At 47.0% G+C, this 6,330-nt stretch overlaps 1 long non-coding RNA gene across 2 annotated transcripts; it reads left to right on the forward strand.

Annotated features, from left to right (window-relative positions):
* Window positions 1–185: 185 nt before the first annotated feature.
* Window positions 186–4,684, forward strand: LOC142059963 (uncharacterized). Of its 2 annotated transcripts, none has more exons than XR_012661554.1 (2): window positions 186–308; window positions 3,665–4,684. It is a non-coding gene; the product is annotated as an uncharacterized LOC142059963 (long non-coding RNA). The 2 variants fall into 2 exon arrangements; XR_012661555.1 differs by having other exon boundaries at window positions 192–308; window positions 1,233–4,684.
* The last annotated feature ends 1,646 nt before the right edge of the window (window positions 4,685–6,330 follow it).

Below are 6,330 nucleotides of genomic sequence, written 5' to 3' on the forward strand. Positions count from 1 at the left end.
CACGGCGGCTCCGCGCGGCCCTGGGAGCTGTAGTCCCGCCGCCCCGCCCGGCGCCGGCCCTGCTGCCGGGCGGCGGGGCCCGGCCCCGGCCCCGCGGCGGTGTGAGGCCAAGCCTCAGAGCTCGGCTGCAGCAGCGTCCCGGGAGGAACCGGGGCGTGAGAGCCCCCGGCACCGGCAGTGCTGCAAGCCAGCAGCTTTTGTAGCTGTCAGCCCCTACCGCGAGCCTTCCCTTTGCTGGGACCACGGGGAACACACGCACCCCCGGTTTTCCCGACCGGACCCTCGCCGTGAGCACGCGAAAGTTTCAGGTGAGGAGAAAGTGGTGCACTGGGATGGCGCCTTCCACAGTGACGCTCCTTCGCGCCAGCTCTGGGGAGCTCAACCGAAAGCCCTCGACAAGAGCCATCGCCCAGACTAAAGGTCTAAAATCTAAAACACCGGGGCTTGGTGTAGCTGTTCAGTCTGCATGACCAAAATAGAAACCATGAGCGTACACAAAAAAGTCAATCAAAAGAGGATTTTGTTACTCTCTGTAGCTTTCTGTAGCTCTCTACCAGAGCTACAGCTTCACCTAATTAATATCCAATTTCCAAAATACAAAGGTTTTCACCAGTTCCTGGTCAGCAGTAATACAAAGCGAGGGGTGCCCCCTTCCCTGCTAACCGGAGAAAGGCACGGTTAATTTTAAGCTGGGACACGAAGAGCACTGCTGTCGCAGCTGGAGGTCGCAGTGGTGGCAGCCAGTCAACTGCAAATATAGAAGCAGGACCCTGGTGTCATCGACGTGCAATCTCAAGAGCAGGTCTGAGCCTGTCGTGGAGCCCAAATTCACTTCATATCCAAACTATTTGGACACTGGCCCATGCTCCAACACAGGCTGATGGAACATGCCTGGGAGTATGGAAATTTATTTTTGCTCTGCCCTTTAGCATAAGCAAACTCGCAAGTCCATAATGCAGAGTAGTGAGGCAAGGGCAGGGACACGCATGCTTAAATTAAGTTCATTACCAGGTACTAAATGAGGCCTTATGCAACGCCATGGAGCTGAGGCAGGCAGGTAACTGGCTGCGTTCTCCTTCCTAGAAGGATGACCTCTCCCCACCAAGGGAAAGGAAGAAATATAAATTCTTCTATTAGCTGCCACTTACTTTGCTCTCCTCAATGCTAGATATGAATCCCAGGAACCTACACCATCTTCTGACCTCAGGATGTTCCTGCTTTTGCCTCCTTAGGCCATCCTCGGGTCGCATACGCAGCCTTGTGCTCTTTGCAGTAGCTGACGGTGCTCCTTCACTGAAACTGTTAGAAGAGCAGCATGTGCTTAAGACTCCAGATTGATCCTCTCTGGAGCAAACCGGTCACAGATTTTCAGAGACCAAATGAGCGCCGCTTTTCCCCGGGGTCAGATAAATTGCAGCTTTGCAAAACAGTTAGAATTACTAATTAAAAGGCTACATTTCTGAAAATAGACAGAAAATGTCAATTGATTTTGGTATGTAAATTATTTTCACAAAGATATTTAAAAATTGCAACCTTCAAGCATTTTCGTGCCGAGCTAAAACTCAGAACTGCTTAACAGATTTAATTAGAAGTGAGACCATTCAGTCAATTTTTCATCCTCTGGCTGGAAAAGCAAGAAGGACCCAAACAACATAAACAGCAAAGAGGAAGTAGACAGTTCACCTTGTCTAGTACAGTTGCATTGCAGTAACTTATTTCACCCACTGAAAAAAGATTAATAACCTGAAGTGTTACTTGTTACAAAGACATTAAATCTAAGAAGTATATGACCTAAGAAAAATGTTTTGCTTAAAATAGATCTCTTATCTGATACGTCCTCCTGTCTGCCCCCAGGCCTTTGAGTCTGTAACTCTTGGGGTCAATATGACTATGTAGAGTTCACTTTGGAAGACAAAACTGGATGAAAGGAATGAGTCATGGGAAGGAAAGAAGTTGAAAGAGGGTCAAGATATCTCTGAATTGGCTTGAAGGAGCCTCCTGAAGGGAGTATGTTTACTCCAAGAAAAACTGCACGTGGCAAAACTACCGTGCGTGAAGAGGGTAAATGGAGCATTTAAAAGGAAAATACTAATTAAAAATAGTCCTTGAGCAATCAATTGTTTCATAATGTGCCCATGCATGCAGTCACATCCAGGCACTTCCAGTTCTGAAAGCCAGCGTCACCGAGGATGTTTGAAATTAAGGATACTTGAGCTGCTACTACATCCTATTGGTCTTCATTCCTCTGCTAGCAGGGGGATTGGCTGTTCTTTCTCAAGCTGCGCTGAGCATTTCTTTCAAAATAAGCAGTTGCATGCTGCCTGAGAAGTTGAAGCCAATTATTAAAGATTACTCATTTCTATAAAGCTTCGTTAATACTTTTTTAACTATGTAAAGTACTTGTAAAGCATTTAGGCCAGTATTTTCTGAAGAGGTCAGTGATTTTGGAGATTTTGAAGGCATCTTCAGGGCACTGGAAAGGTTAAAACCTAAAATTAGAAGCCTGCGTGAAAATTTTGGCGCGCATCCACCAAAGTTCATGTGTTTTTCTGGTGGTGTTGAATTTGAGAACCACCACCGTCGGGCGCTTTTCAGACACATTTCAACGATGCGGTGTGCCACCTAAATGGGTCAGTGCATTCCTCCAAATAAAGGCATTAACTATTTTGGGAAGTCATGTGCCAGCATGCTCCTGAGAATTTTCCTCTGCTGTGGGGAGCATCTTAACACCTTACCACATTTTTCTAAAATTAAGGAAAACCCAGATGGTTTTCAAGTAGTTCATACACACAGAAAAAAAAACCCAAAGTCCATGATTTCTTTTAGTAGCTGTTTACTGGTAATGGACACCTATCCTGACCAGCCTGGGGAAGGGCTCGGAGCTGAATGAAGGAAGAGATGAAGGTGAGCTGCAGCAACCAAGAGCAGGAAGCTGAAGAACACTAAAAAGGGAGAGGACAGTCTAAGCGCCACGTCCCTTACGCTGATGGTTGATGAGAGGGAAGAGAGGAACATTAAACAGTGAACAATATTAAAAACCCTGAGTGGAACATGGGGATTTTACCACCGATTAAAAGAGAGAATTTAGATGTTTGAGTTAAGACGAGGACAAGTGCAGGCTAATGACTGACAATAAGTAAGCAAAGCAACATAAGGAACGTTATGAAGAGCTGTGCAACAAATGGAGCAGAGATGAAACAAATCCTTCCCAGCACAAGGAGGGAGAACAGATTCTGACATGGCTAGAAAAAGTTTTAGGGGACAGAAAGCTTCAAAAAGAAGGAGGCGTTGTTGAGTGACAACATCATTGCAGATCCTGACGCAAGTAGGCGCAAAACGTAATGGCAGAAGCCATTCAGCAGGATACAAACAATAGTCTGTACTGAGCAAAAGTAAAGGTGACGTTAATAGAAATTTGTGAGGAGGAGCAGAAGAGTGAATTCAGTAACTATTGAGGAATTAACTTTTTGAGTATGCCAGGAAAAAGCACTAAGGTGCAGTAAGTGAAAAGGAGGAGGTGTACGGAAATGGCATTAAAAAGAAGAGGCTGGATTTGGATTAGGATGAAAGTGCAACAAAGCCTCTTTGTGTGACAAAAGACCTCTCAAAGAAATACAGAGAACACACCAAAAATTGCTAAAATCCTTCTCTTGACTTTGAACAGACTTTCACCACCATCCTGCCAAAAGCCCTGTGGGTCACGTTGACTTGAGCTGGTCTACTGGGATAATCAGCAGGTATAAGCATTGAGGTGGAAGGCACTTTTCCAGGACCGGTCCTTTTCAGCCTCTCCTCTCCCCATCACCTGTTTGAAATGGCACTCGCACCAGGAAGTATCATCTGCAACACAGATTGCTGCAATGGCACTTGCATAGCAAAGGGCACTGGCAAACCAGTATTCCCTTTCCCCAGACAGCTTATTCATATTTTCCATTTTCATTGCCTCCTGGCTGACTGTAGATCCCCCATTCCTCTGGCCCCACGTGCTGCACATCCTAACCCATTGCTCAGGCCGGCAATGCTTCCCTGGGTGTCCACCTGCAGCAGTGAGGCAGCAGGGTGAGTGCAGGCCCTGACACAGGGAATGAAATCGGGCATCCTCTGCAGGCAAACGCCGTGCTCATCCCCACACGCCCAGTGCTCACTCCTGCTCAGGTGGGGAGACACCAGGATTACAGAGAGTACATACCTGATTTATGCACAAAAGCCGCCTGTCAGAACGTCAATAACGTTTACTGATTCGGCCCTGCAATTAAGTATTACATATCCCCCTGTACATATCCCCCGTACATATCCTATCCTGTACATATCCTAGCCCATGCAAATCCCCTCTCTTCCCGTTCATCCCAGTAGCCATTCACCGCTGTAAATGCCTCAGACCAAGGCCCATGCCAATAGCGCTCCTGTGCAGAAAGTGTGTGTGTAATTTTTCCACCCAGTATCTCCCATCTCCCAAGCCTGGGAGACACTACGGGAGTGTAATTGCAGAGCTGAGAAGAATGAACATTGCATCATTGCCACTATAAACACTGAACTATTTCTTTTTTTACAGCACTTAGAGTATCGAGACACCATGAAACCAGTACGTAACCAAGGGAGGCAGGGACACAGTCTGCTGGTGTTTGTCTGGTTCTTCTCTTCAGGGATAAATAAGAAACAAAGAAATAAAAGTTGTTTGAACTCTTGTTCACCACACAGGCGAAGACTTGAAGGGAGTTTTTCTTGCAGAGTGGCAGACAGATGACACGTGCAGTCACTAACCCAGCAAAAGAGTGAGGTAGGTACCTGCAAAAACAGTTCCCCGAGCTGGTGTGGTGTTATTGTCGCGTTCCCACCCAGCCCCGTAACCTCAAGCCCAACCACAGCCCCACAATTGTTCACATTAAATATTTTCTCACAACAGTATTTTTTCACACATCCCTACACCACAGGCCTTCCCTTCACCCCATGCCGCCGCAGAGCACCCTACTGCAGAACTCCAGCTCTGCCCTTCAGCCACGCTTAGTAGCTCTCTCCTCAAACTGTTTGCCAATGCCAGGACCAATTAATAGGCAGGAGCATTGCACCTCTTCGTCTTTGAGACCTGCAGGTGTTTCACAAGTTAAATCCTTTCTCCAACCCAAATGACCGTGAAAAGCTTTGTCTGCCAGTGAAGCAGAAAACAAGGCAGGTTTCAAATAAACATTTTGAACTACCACTCTCCCAGATTTGGGAATGTCGTACTTGCAAAGCTACCAGTGAGTCCCACACTTGCAGGTCAATGCCACCAGCTACTTCTGGTGCAGTACACACCCTTCCAGCAATAGGCTGAGGAATAGATCCTATGTTTCAAATTGCTTAGCTTGGGCTAATATCCTTGTTACCCCTAACAGTGTCTGTGGGACAGCAATGTTCCAGCTGTGGGACCAGCCATCCTGCATGCCGAGGAGGCCCTCACACTGGTGTGCTGCTGCTGAGCCTTAGGGGTGATGCCTGGGCAAATATCTAGATGAGTTTTGCCACCTTATAATTTTGGCTACACCTTCACTTTGGTCATCAACAAAACTTCATCAGGTAAAGTTAATCCAGCAAGAGTTGATTCACCAGGAGCTCCACGATTCCTTCCTCCTCTGCTTGCAGCCAGATATGCTGAATGGCACAGCACCTGCTTTCTAAGACACATGGAGGTGATTCTCCATTATGGGCACAGTGGTGCAAAGCTATTTCTCTCCAAGCTGGCTACCAGGACTTGGCTTTCAAAGGATGGAGGAATCATGGGATTCCAGAAGGACAACTGGCAAATTTGTCCTCAAATCCCAGGCTTCCTGCACCCAGCAGAGCAGCACAGAAAAGATCCCCGCTGCTATCCAGAAATCACTGGTGGGACTCACCAGTCCGGCATTCCCAGCCTGAATGCTGCTGCCTTGTCCGAAAGTGGTGCCTGCCGTGGGCATGGACAGTTGGGGAGGAACGTGGAAACAGTTGCTGTGCCGATACAGCTGCTTTGATGTGGCACCCAAAATCCCAGCCCTGATCAACACCCCGGTCACCCCCTCCTTTGTAAACAAGCTTTTGAACACCTGCTCTAAAATGGGACTGTTTCTGGACCTGGAATACTGCTATGGAAAAGAGTTGCATGCTTCTCTAAGGAAAGCTCTCAGCTCTATTAAAATGCTAAGCCAGACCAAAGCAATTTCATATCACCGGTCCTGGACAAAGATTTGTCATACAAAGACAAGAAAGAAAATGGTAGCCAAAGTAATCCCAGGAAAAACACACTTAATGAAGGTTTGCAGATTCCAGTGCAGTAGCTAAATCAACATGTTGTTTTGCCAAGAAAACATTGTGAAA

This window comes from Phalacrocorax aristotelis, chromosome 7, assembly GCF_949628215.1.
Source record: "Phalacrocorax aristotelis chromosome 7, bGulAri2.1, whole genome shotgun sequence".
NCBI lineage: Eukaryota > Metazoa > Chordata > Aves > Suliformes > Phalacrocoracidae > Phalacrocorax > Phalacrocorax aristotelis.